This window comes from Erythrolamprus reginae, chromosome 5 (genome assembly GCF_031021105.1).
Source record: "Erythrolamprus reginae isolate rEryReg1 chromosome 5, rEryReg1.hap1, whole genome shotgun sequence".
Taxonomy (NCBI): Eukaryota; Metazoa; Chordata; class Lepidosauria; order Squamata; family Dipsadidae; genus Erythrolamprus; species Erythrolamprus reginae.
Window position 1 is genome coordinate 26521531 of NC_091954.1, and position 13400 is coordinate 26534930.

Here is a 13400-nt window from a genome sequence, read left to right on the forward strand (position 1 = left end):
GTACAGAGAGGCACACAGACCGTCCAAAGCCTGACTAATCAGCGACAGCTGCTGCACCGTCAGGACCCGATGAGCATCGGAGGAGACTCCTCTCCCAGCCCGCCCACATCTTCCGAATGCGGAAGTCACCAGAAAAAATCAGTAAACCCCCCCGCCTAGGACTGAAAGGCGAGGGCGGCTAACCTGGACCTAATAGTCCTAACTGAAAGGCCACGCTGCCTAAGCTGGATGCAAAATATGGCCAGGTATACAACTGGGGCAGGCCCACTATAGGGGTAACCCTTATCCCGCCTGAAATCCCCAAACTCTTTACCTGCCAGCTGCTAAGCCCCCAGAGTGCCAGGCACCCCAGAGAGGGCCACAGCCCAGTAGGCCTCTACTCTCCACTGCCCAGGAGCCCACCCAGGCTCCAAGGGGGTCGGGAAAAGCCGCAGGCGATGCACGTGCCCACGGGGCCAGGGGCCAAAAACCTGGACAACTGACCACGGGACAGGCGACAGCAATCCCATTATCCAACCCGAGGACATGTCTAGCCAAAAAACAAAGCGTTCAGAGAAAGGCCCTGTGCACAAAATGGCGGATAAGCCGCATGACCCTGTCACTCGTAGAGGACAGGGCACCCACAACATGGACCACTGCCAAGTTGTCGCACCAAAAGTGCACAGTCCAGTCCCTGAACTGCTCCCCCCAAGGCTCTAAGGCCACTACCAAGGGAAAGAGCTCTAAAAAGGTCAAGACCTTAACCAGGGGGGGAGGCCCTCCATTCCGGAGGCCAGACAGACCAGCACCACTGGTCACCTAACACAACCCCAAAGCCACAAGTCCCCGCAGCATCCGAACACAACTGCAACTCAGCTTCCAAAAGAAGCTCGTGCCTCCAAAAGGACAACCCATTAAAATGCTCTAAAAAGTCCCGCCATACGCAGAGGTCAGCCCTGACCCCGGCGCATAAGCGGGTACGATGATGGGGCAAACGTAGCCCCAACATCGCGCTATACAACCTCAGGGAAAAAAACCGTCCAGGCACCACGACCCGACAGGCAAAATTCAAAATCCCCACTAATTCCTGCAGCTGCCTAAGAGTGACCTTCCTGCAGCCCAACACAAGATCAAGCGTAGCCCGGGTCTAGACTAACTTATCTAGGGGCAATCTAGAAGATTGCTCCTCTGAGTCCAATTCAATACCAAGGAAGGTAATCTTGGTGGCTGGGCCCTCGGTCTTCTCAGGGGCTAGAGGCACCCCCAAATGAGCACAAAGGGCTTTGAAGTCCTGCATCAGAGCAAAACATCGCTCTGAACACGCAGGCCCCGCCATCAAGACATCATCACGGTAGTGAACGACCGAACCCAGACCACTGCTCCTCCTGAGCGCCGACTCCAAGAAGGTGCTAAAGCTCTCAAAAAGAGAGCATGAGACAGAGCAACCCATAGGTAAAGCCCTGTCTCCATAGAAACCGCCCTCAAAGAGGAAGCCCAAGAGCTCGAAGTCGTCTGGGTGAATGGGGAGGAGCCGGAATGCAGACTTAATGTCGCATTTACCCATAAGGGCTCCAACCCCACTTCCTAACTATGGCCACGGCCACATCAAAGGATGCGTACCGGACTGAACAAAGTTCGTCAGGAATGAAATCATTCACTGACTCCCCTATTGTAAAAGACAAGTGGAGAATCCACCAACATTCACCACTCGCCTGTTCGGGCCTCCTTCTTTATTTTTCCCCTAACAATGTCTTCATGTCCCACAACCGGTCTAAGGTTGACAAACACGAAGGCCTTCCTAACCCCCCTGTAAGGGATCCTAAAACCCCTCAGAAAACCTAGCAGAAGAGCGTCTGCTCTCTCGTGAGGGTGGTAGTTTTTTAACCAACCCTTAAGAACAACAAGATTAATTGAACTGGGGCCCATTACCCCCAGCAGGCGGGGGCTGCTTCGCCTGACCCCCACCCTTCTGGTCCTTCCCCGTCTTAGGCCTAGGACAAACGAAAGCGGCATGGGAGCCCCAAACTGAGGACGGCTCAAACCGTAAAGGCTCCGAAACTAAACACCCCAGGCCCTGACGGGTAAGCCATCACTGGGGCCAGAGCCATAGTAGCCGAAGCTGGCAGGGTCCAACCTCCCACCCTAGATACCCCGGGCCCCAACGGAAAAGCCGCCGTGGAAGCCCGAGGGAGGGCAGCCGTAGCTGGTGGGGACCACACCTGAGTACAGGTGCCCGCCGGAGACCCTAAACCATTGCACTCACCCCCGAAACCCGGCGGGACAAAGGCCTGCCCGGGCCAAGGAAGGAGTGCAACAGAGGTCGAATGTGTTGCGACCTCAACTGCCCCGAAAGGTGTATAAGGCACCCAGGGTATTGCCAGTCCCACGGGGCCTGGCAAGGCCGCCACCTGCCCGGGCTGGATAACCACTAGGATAGACCTATTTCGACCTTATTTTGGCCTCATCAGCTGGCCACACCCGCCCTGGGACTTGAACCTGCAACCTTTGCCTTGCAAGGCATAGGATTAACCTCCAGGCTACAGTATCCAAACCCGATTTGGTTTTTTTTTTTTAAAAGAAATTTATTTATTTATTTATTTATGTATGAATTTATTTATGTAATTTTATTGTAGGCGTGTGTCTTTTTCTATTTTTTGAACTAGGAGCCAAAGCCAAAAAGGCCCCAGCCCCAAAAGAAAATGAAGGCCGCTGCCTAGAAAGGCAGGGGAGTAGGAGTACGGCTGCTACCCATCAAAAAGGGAGCCCAAACTGACCCCCGCCGTCCTTCTCGCTCCCGAGGACAAGCGGGGCCAGCCACTCCCCTCCCCTTACAAGGGCCCCAGTAGCCCCGATCCCCAGGGGAAAAAACGATCGCACCCCCACCGGGAGCCCCGGCCAGGTCCCGAGGGATAACTGCCACTGGCAGCCAAACCTCCGGCCTCCGATGAGGCAGAAGAGTCCTTTCGCTGGGGGTGGGTGGGGGGTGGCCTCTCCGCCGAACCCCAGCCGCTACTGCCACGCCACAAAAAGGCCTCCGACAAGGCCGCCGTGCCACGAGGCCGCCCAAAATGGCGGCCGCAAGCAGACACCCGACCGGGTGTCTGCCTTCTGCTGAGGTCCAGGCGAAAAGGCCGAGCCCGGGCCTGCGCGCCCTTAAATAGGGCCGGCAGGCCACGCCCGGACACGTCAGCAGTCAGGCCATGATTGGCCTGATTCTCGGCCGAAGTCTCGTCTCACGAGACTTCAGCCGAGACCCAAGATGGCGGCCGCCAGGAGTCCAGTGTCTCCCCGACCCTCCTGCAAACGTCGCCAGCGGGGTGAGTCCGCTGGCGCTATTTTGTTGATTTTAGACACATAAATAAATATATTCATTTTTAAAAAAACAACGATGTACAATGATGGTTTGTTTAATGTTTTATGGTATTTGTCAAATGCATATCTGGGACATGCAGATTTTAGTATGAGGCCTTATCCCCAATGCCACTTGCAAATTAAATTACTAACTACAGTATATTCTAAAGCCAAATATATTTAGAAACACATGAAGTGGAAAACTACTACCAAAATCCTAAACAAAGGAAAATAGATTTTCCTTTTTCTCATTTTGAGTGAGATTGAATGGTTTTGTATCAAAACACCTGTATCCAGGTCTCCACAAAGCATTTAGTCTGCTGACTTATAATCATTGTTTGAAATCTTGATTTACTCTCCAAATCAGAATATAACTTTTCATCTAAATGTTTAAACACTGTGAGTTAGACCAATCTATATTCTGAAGAATGTAGTTACCATATTAATTTTGACAACCTCATTATGTTTAGATTGATAATGTTGGCCATGCTTGTAAAACATATATATTATTTATTTGAAGTGTTTCAGTAATTAAGAAAGGATAAAGATTTAACAAGGCAAAGAGCTTAGTCAGAAGAATAGAGTTCATAGTGATTAACCACTGACTTTGGGATGGGTTAATTAATGTCTATATCTACCCAAGTATGTATACAAGCCAGATCAAGCTAATTATAGAACTGCCAAAGAACTTATAATAAGTCTTTTTCTTGATTTTTTAAAAAAATGACTGAATTAGTTTATGAGAAGTCAAAGATTAGAAATTTGTGGTAATTCTTTTCTACTACAAATCCAGATGGAAATTCAGAATAGTGTATCATTACTATAATGATCACCATCATTATAACAGAGCTAATCTCCTTTTGAGCTTGTGTGGTATGGTAACACAAGGGTCCATCTGATGTCTAAAATGTGATGCATGTTTCCAATTTGCATTATTTACTTTCCGAATTAAATGCTGTCTGTCTATCTGCCTGCCTGCATGCTTACTAATCAATCAATCAATCAATCAATCAATCAATCAATCAATCAATCAATCAACACTTCAGGTCAGTGTAGTTTAGTTGGGTAGATTTTCAGAAGTGGTTTGCCCTTGCCTCCTACCCAGGGTTTATTATTTATTTATTTATTTATTTGTTAGATTTGTATGCCGCTTCTCTCTGTAGACTTGGGTTGTGAGAGAGTTGCTGTCCTAAAGTCACCCTATGGGCATTTTCCAGAACTAATTGTCTCCTAGTTTCCACTTTGATGCCTTAATCATTATGCCAAACTGACTTTTATCATGTATATCCCGACAACTCAAAATCTACCTGGGAAGTGTAGGTTAGATATTTAGAAGAATCACGATACAATTGTCACCTGGCATGGTACATTATTTTATATCATAACTCAAAAGCACTTTAATTCCTTTACACATTTGTAAGTTTCCGTAAACTTGACCAATCAATTAAGACTGGCCGGTTCTACCATAGCCCTTCTTTCAAATATTCCGGGTTCAAAACAGGAGAACTGTGGCATTGTGCATTGATCAAGCTGCATAATATCAAACTGATTGTTGCATCAAGCTGTCTGGAAGGAGATTAATAAGGTTATACATTGGTTCTATTCTTCTGTGTACAAAGCAGGTAGTAGCATCATAAAATTGGCAACAGAATATGATTTGATGCTATTATGAAATTTAACACAAAGTCCATATTTTTCCTGTAACTAGACCAAAAATATTCAGTTGTTCCATAGGGATGTAAAGTCCTGGGTTTAAGAGTTATAAGAGAAGACCGCACCATGTTTGAGGAGATAGATGTGAAAAGCTTATAAGTTCTTTTTATTTCAGATAATCCACCGCATGATGGTAAATAAGTGGATACAATTTTTACCCTGCTTTAACTGACATAAAATATGCAGGAGTAATAAGTGATATGACAGGTCTGACAGCTGGCCTGAAAAGTTTTAGTTATATGTTTGCTAAGAATTTTAATTTAGCCTGGATTGTCCTATTTTTCAAGGTATAATTCTTACTACAAAATTAGGTTCTACTAATTCTAGGAACAGAGCGCTATCCTGAAGTAGTTGCTAAGGCACCAGGCTGGGAACTGGTATATGATGAGTACTAGTTTCATTTTAGGCACAAAGCCAACTAGATGATCTTGGGCCAGTCCTTCTCTTTTAAGGAAACTTCCAGACAAGTGTCAAGGTTCCAATTAATGAGCCCAAGGAAATCAGAACTCCAAGGTTTGCATGTTCCTCAAATAATTCCTTTATTGGGCACATGATATCAGCACACTTATTGTAAAACCAATTCTGACTCTTCCAACATAGGTCATACCAGAAATAACTCTTCCCCGCAAGGGTCACTTGCCATTTTGGCCAATTAGCTTGTTTGGTGGGTTTCTTAGGCACTCTTCTCCTACTACTTCTATCGCCTGGGAGATGGCCTTGGTTCTCACAGTAAAGTCTTGTGTTGGGTCTAGTAGTGCATTTCTTCTGTCCACCCTCCCACATTTTGGGGTGCAAAAATGGTGTGTGCAGAGAGTTTGGGAAACCTGCAGAGTGTTCCTGGGGGTGGGGAAAGCAAAAAATACCCTGTTTTTGCCAGGGTTTTTTGGGAAAATTGGGGTGTTTTTGCTTTCCCCTAGCTCCCAGGAGCACTCTGCAGGCCTCAGAAATCCTCTGCACACCCCATTTTTGCAAAAAAAGGAGGCCTTTTTCCCCTCAAAAATGTGACATGGGAGCATGGGAGGCCAAAATGGCTGTATTTGATGTATAAGATGCACTGACATTACCACCCTCTTTTAACGGGGGGTGGGGTGGGGGAGGTGAAACTTATACTCTGAAACTTTTACTTGTTTAACAGAGAGATGGTATTCTGGAAAAATCTGTTCTTCTGTCTAGTTGTTCTGGTGTGCAGTGCTCTATAGCATCATTTTGAGAGTAGGAGTTGAAACAGTTTGTGTCCATGATGCAAGGGGTCAGTAAATACTTTCATAGCCCTCTTTTTGACTTGTGCAGTATACAGGTCCTCAATGGAAGGCAGGTTGGCAGTAATTGTTTTTTCTGTAGTTCTGATTATCCTCTAAAGTCTGTGTCTGTCTTGTTGGGTTGCAGAACCAAGCCAGACAATTATAGAGCTGCAGAATACAGACTCAATAATTCCTCTGTAGAACTGTATCAGCAGCTCCTTGGGCAGTTTCAGCTTTCTGAGTTGAAGCAGAAAGAACATTCTTTCTTGTGCTTTTTGGATGATGTTTTTGATGTTAGGTGTCCATTATAGATTTTGCGATATGGTCGAACCTAGAAATTTGAATGTTTCTACTATTGATACTGTGTTGTCTAATATTATATGAGGTGAAAGTATGGACGGGTTTCTCCTAAAGACTACCATCATTTCTATGATTTTGAGTGTATTCAGTTTCAGGTTGTTCTGGTTGCATCACAAGGTTAGTTGTTCAACCTCCTGTCTGTATGCTGATCCATCATTGCCTCAAAGCAGCCCAATCACTGTTGTGTCACCTGCGAACTTCAGTAGTTTAACAGATGGATTGTTAGAGATGTAGTCATTGGTATAGAGAAAGAAGTGGAGAGAGCACACAGTCTCGGAGGGCCCCTATGTTAATTGTACAGGTATCTGATGTGATTCTGCTTAGCTTCACCTGCTGCTTCCTGTTTGTTAAGAAGTCAAGGATTACCAGTAGTAAGTGTGCATCAAGGAGGACTATCTTTTTCTGTTATATCTAAAACTGCCTTGTCACATGATTGATTGGAGGAGACGGGCTGTGAAAGCTGTCATTGGTATTTTATATTTTTTATTTTATATTTTTGTAGCATTCTACTTACGGCATATAGTTTTATTTATTTATTTTAATACTGTAAGCTGCATAGAATTACCCTGTGGCAAGATGGGTGGCCAATAAATTTGATAAATAATTATAATTAAGGAGGAACTGTTGAGGATGAATAATTAGAAGTTTTAAGATTTTCTAGCATTAGAGTAGATGGCTGTGGTGGATGAAGACTTAACTCCTTAGCTATGCCATTGTATTTTATTGTCAAAACTATGTATTCCATTCAAGGACATTTCTTTCAAGGCCAGTATTTATTTTCAGAAAGTGCTCCAGACAAGGGTGTTTCTTATCTAGGCAGTATTTTATTTCCAAGTCTTACCTCAGAACAGAAAATATTATTTTTCCTTATTTAGGACACCATTCTGCTTTTTTTTTTTTAAAAAAAAAGATGTAAATGCTCAAGTCCAGGGGTTTGTTTATTCAGAGTAATATTTTACTTTAAATTCTTGCTTCCAGACTGATCTTATGCTCTATTCCCCCCCCCTAAATAATACTATATTTCCACAGTCTTAATTGTTCCAGCATGGCCAATAGGAATCCAAGCAAAAGTATTATTAAACTTTTGTATGTTCAATGTGTTCAGCATAGTATGTTACTCATATTCTATAGAGTAGTGATGGTGAACCTTTTTTCCCTTGGGCACTGAAAGAGTGTGTGTGCACACTAACATGCATGCGCAAGTGCCCATATCCATAATTCAATGCCTGGGGAGGGCAAAAACAGCTTCCCTCACAACCCAGAGGCCCCCTGGAGGCCAGAAACAGCCTGTTTCCCAACTTCTGGTGGGCCCAGTAGATGCATGTTTCACCCTCCCCGGACTACAAAGGCTTCCCTGGAGCCAGGGGAAGGTAAAAATGCCCTCCCTCCTTCCCCCGGAAGCCCTCTGGAAGCCAAAAACACCCTCCCAGAGCCTCTGTGCAAGCCAAAAATCAGCTGGCCAGCACACACATGCACACTAGGACAATGGCTCATGTGCCAGCAGATATGGCTCCATGTGCCATCTGTGGCACCTGTGGTACCTGTGCCATAGGTTCGCCATCGCTGCTATAGAGGGTGAGGGATTAATTTGGAAATAAAGAATCTTGCATTTACCTTGTGATAGATATGCTGTAACTTTCAATACTCTAGGGCTGAATTAATTATGTACAGCAAGGATGTCAAACTGATGGCCCGCAGGCTGGATGCGTCATGCACAGGCCACAAATGGGAAAATGTTGCAAAGTGTCACATGACAGCAACGTGACATTCTGAGTTTGACATGTGTGATCAATAGTGGGTTGCTCCCGGTTCAGTGAACAGGCAGTGGCGGGAGGCTCTACCCACCCACCTGCGGATGTGCAGAAGCATCGTGTACATGAACCGGTAGCAATGGGATTTAGAATCCACTACTGCCTGTGATGTGTAAGGAAGCATAACTATTATTATTTAAAAGACGAATGCAGAAAGTCAGAAGTGTTTAAAGTCATCCTATGAGCCTTACTTAACTTTGTCTAAACTACTGACCAATAACGGTAAACATAGAATATTGATTTAGTGGCAACTAAATTTGCCATTTATAGTGAAAGACAGTCTTAGTAAATTGATATGATGATAGTTATCAGACAGTCATGTTGGCTTTGGTTTAAAGAAAGACTATTCCCACAGTGAAAAAACACTCCTTAGTTCCAGTTAACAACTTTATCTATTGTATCAACTTCTGTAGAATTTTGGAGATATGCTGGTGGGGAAAAGAGCATAGAAGATTATAACAAGTAAACAAACAAACAAAGAAATAAAACTAGAGGAGATTTTCCGCAGATTGCTTCACTCATAAAGTGATTATATGTTTTAGTTCAGCTGCAGAGTAAAATCATTTCCATGGTGGCCAAGAGTTATTTAGCTCTAATTATTTCTTTTGGACTCCAGCAACTAAAGGAATCATAAAAATAAAGGATTTGCTTTTTAACTGAATAAACTGCTGTAGTTCATATTCCATCATGTTGGCAGATACATAGTACTTGCGCCATAAAAGCCCCATCTGTACTTGAAATTAGCAGCCAGAATGGTAGGGGGGCTACAAATTACAGCCTAAAGGTATACCTGATTTAGGTATATGTTTATTTTGATAAAAAGTGAAGAGATCTTGAAGTAGTCAAGCATTTAAAGGGGCATTCTTGGTCAAGATGTTACTGACCACCACCTTCTCCTCCTCCTTCTCCTTCCTCTTCCTCCTCCTAGAGGAAATTGCAGAAAAGCATGTTTTGCCCGATACATTAGATAAAAATTTCTAAAAAGGAACATTGCTTTCAGACTGGGATTTACTTCCCCTTCACGAGAAATACTTACACATAAAATTATTCAACCATTTGTGGGCATTCATTAGTAGATAGCCTATACCAGTGATGGCAAACCTATGGCACATGAGCCATATTGGTGCATAATTGCCAGGCTGAGAGCTTCCAACCGCAAAGCTGTAAATTAATTCCTGGCAAGCAGTCTCTGAGGCATAAACCACAATAAACAAACCTTCCAAAGAAATACAAACTGTTGTCTCCTGCAACCACCACTCCCCCTTTTGCTTCTATTTATTCCCCAGCCAGGGAGGGGCCATTCAGCATCCATGTCAGTAATGGGTTCTAAAACCCATTGCATGTAAGAAATGTCCCAGGTGGGTGGATGGAGCATCCGGCCACCACTGCTACCAGTTCGCAGAATGGGGCCAAACTGGGAGCAACCCATCACTGGTCCACATGTGCCTTTCTTCCTGAGTTGGCTCCTGTTCCTCAGTTTTTCCTATCTACTGACAGCTCTGTTCATACATGCAACTAAAACAGGTCTCAGCTGTTCTTCTTCCCCACTTACTTCCAGCTCTGAAGGCGGCTGGGATATGTTGGATAGCCCTCTGCATCGGAAGCAGAGCATCCATCAGAGCCTTCCCCAGTCTCCAGGACTGGCCCAAGTCCCTCCCTAACCTCCTTATTGTCCGAGTCTGGTGGGCCACAACAGTTATAGGGAAAGAGGTTATTCATTCCCATAAATGACTGCTATGGGGATTTTGTTTTCATTATTTTAAAAAAGTATGGTAAGAATCTTGTGGTGGAATTAAATTGCTGAAAGGAAGGAGGCCCCAGTATAAGGAGTTAAAGAGATATGTTATCTTAGATCAGTGGTGGGTTGCTCCCACTTCAGCCCAGTTCGCCGCCTACCCCACTCAGGACGCTTCTGAGCATTTGCAGAAGCATAATGCGTGCAAGTGAACCAGTAGCAATGGGTCTTAAATCCCACTACTGTTTTAGTTGCTATTGGGGAAGGAAGTACATGAGATTAAGCATTTGGGATTATATCAGGCCCAATGGAAGGTATCTCTATAGAGATTATTGCGAACCAGCGAATCAAGAATAAAATAGCGCCGGTGGACCTCACTCACCGGTGCCTTTTGTAGGAGGGCTCTGGCAGACACTGACACATGGCGTAGCCGCCATGTTGTTTTCGGCCGAAATCTCGCGAGACCCGAGATTTCGGCCGATGATCAGGCCAGGGTGGCCTGATCGATGACGTGTCCGGACGGGGCCTGCCAGCCCTATAAAAGGGCAGGCAGGCCCGGGCTCAGCCTTTTCGCCCAGACCAGTCATCGCGAGCAGACACTCGCCCTCCCTCCCTATTTTGCAGTGTGCTATTCTGGGTCGCCCTAGGGGGCCGAATAGGAATTTTTGGTGGTCTGGCCTCTTAGCTGTGGCCGGTTTTTTGCCTATTCCACACTGTGGAGAAGGATAAGCGGTTAGGGGGTGCTTGCACCTGTTAGGTTAATTGGCTTACCTTTGGTCATTTGGGTAGGCAGGTTAGGGGCGGAAAACTGGGTGGTGGTTTAGCAACTGCGTGTTCTCCGTTGGGCATCTTTGGGGATGATTGACAGGTTCTCTCCAAAGCTTGTGGTATTGGCGACCTGAGCAGTTGGGGGGAACCTGTCTTTGGGTCCCGCCCATTTAATTCCCCTTCTAGGGGTTAGCCGGCGGGACCTCCCACATGCAAGTGCATGGCAAAGTCTCAGGTGAGGGAGTGGTCCCTCACCTGGATTAGCATGGAGCTACGCCTATAAGTTGCCCCGGAAGTTTATTATTACGTCATTTTCCGCCCCAGAAGCAATTGTTTGACCCTGCGGGTCCTTGTTAGGGTCATAGTTAATTATGCTAGTTATGCTAATTTAATTAATAAATTATGCAAATTTATGTTAAATAAAAATGACCCAGTTTTAAATCCAGCTCTTGTGTCCGTGTCGTTACTCCGCCTTCTCCTGCAAAACTCTCGACTTAAATTTCAGTGCCTTTGCCTGATGGATTCCCAAAGTGTTTTTGGGTACATATTTTTGTGTTTCACCTTCTAGATGCTATTCAAGCTCTGTTTCAATTTTTGCTTCTAAGAAAAATTGTCTTTCTGCCTAGTATATTTACTGTTGAATAATATTTCTGGACTTTGAAACTTGGAGAAGAATAATTTTAAGAGGTCAGTAAGGTTTGTTCTCCATGTTTGAAATTTATTCTATCACTTGAGCTTCTTTAAATTTCTTAGATTCCCGTGCTCTGACATATTCTGACTAGTCCAATATTTTATTTGAAGAAAAAGAAAATTATTCAGTTTCTTTAATTCTGTTTTAATCTGAAGCTCCACTTCCCTTTCTTGGAGCATTTGAAATAAATCTGGTTTTGTATATGAAAGAAAACATCAAGTGATGCAAACAAAAGGGCAAATATATTGTACACTAGCTGAATACTCATGCTTTGCTATGAAACTATGTGATGGGGCTTAATAAATTGACACTTAAAGCTTGAAAATTAATGATTAATTTAAAAAGGGACTGTGTTATTTTGTTAGAGATGGTAAGCTAGGTTTCTCTTACAAATGAAGACATTATTGGCAGTGATGGCAAGCCTTTTGTTGCTCTGGTGCCAAAAGGGTGCACGTGTAATGCAATTCCCTCCATCCTGCACATGTATGCACAGTCCCCCCACACACACACAGGTGCGCAGGCCTCACTGAAGACTCTGGACTTTCAATAGCCCATTAGACTATTTTTCGCCATGCACAGGCTTCAGGAGGCTTTCCCTCCAGAAGGCCAAAAATCAGCGGGCCAGCATGCACATGCATGCTGGAGCTGACATCAGGCAACATCTCATGTGTCCTCAGATATGGCTCTGCATGCCACCTATGGCACACATGTCATAGGTTTGCCTTCACTGGCATAGACTTTCAAATCGTCCCTCAGATGAATTACTCAAGACTTCCCTATGAATAGCTTTCCTGGTCTGGCTGGAGGATGAACTGACTCTGGAGCATGCCACATAGAACTGGCCATGGGTGAAACAGGGAGCTACCCTTACTTGTATTTTCCTAATCACCTCTGTAAATCTTTTCCTGCATTTTTTTTTGCCTCTTTTCTCTTTAACTGGTGTTACAATATTATAAGTTTGAACTGAGGAGGAAAAAAAAAATCTCTTTGCTTACCAGCATCCATCAGAATTCATCTGGCTGGCGTGACTTAGCTCAACTGTTCTGTAGTAAAGCTGCTTGCTGCTGTGAAAGCAAAAGTGAAACAAACTCCTCTGATTGTGTTTTGCATTTGCATCAGATTTCTTTTCAAGTGGGGAGGGAGAGTGGAACTCCTTAGAATCAGAATTTGTTAATAATGATATAAGAAATACTAATGCTCCAATGGTCATTTCAAAAAATCCTTTCTTAGTGAGTATCTAGAAGTCAAGAGGAACATATGTGGCACATTTCAAGTTTGTAGGCTTTACGGTTCTGGAGATTTCATGATTAATGTGTGAGTGGTTTTCATGTATGTATGTATGTATGTATGTATGTATGTATGTATGAATGTATGTTTATTTATTTGATTTTTATGCCACCCTTCTCCTTAGACTCAGGGTGGCTTACAACATATTAGCAATAGCACTTTTTAATAGAGCCCCCACAATCCAGGTCCTCATTTTACCCACCTCAGAGGGTTGGAAGGCTGAGCCGGTGATGAGATTTGAATCGCTGACCTACAGATCTACAGTCAGCTTCAGTGGCCTGCAGTACAGCACTCTACCTGCTGCACCGCCCCAGCTCTAATCTAATCTAACCTATATAGTGTATAGGCAGGAGCGGGCTACCATTCCTGGCCCTACTAGAATGGGCTGGGAGTGTGTGCAGAAGGGAAAAAACCTGAAAATGGGCAAACAAGTAAGTGCCCGCTTGCTGCTGCCTGTTGCTGCC

General features: G+C 44.5%; 1 protein-coding gene across 2 annotated transcripts in view; it reads left to right on the plus strand.

Annotated features, from left to right (window-relative positions):
* The window catches only part of PRKG1 (protein kinase cGMP-dependent 1), a 1199739-nt gene that overhangs the window by 331666 nt on the left and 854673 nt on the right, over positions 1-13400 (plus strand). The gene's annotated exons all lie outside the window — the stretch shown is intronic.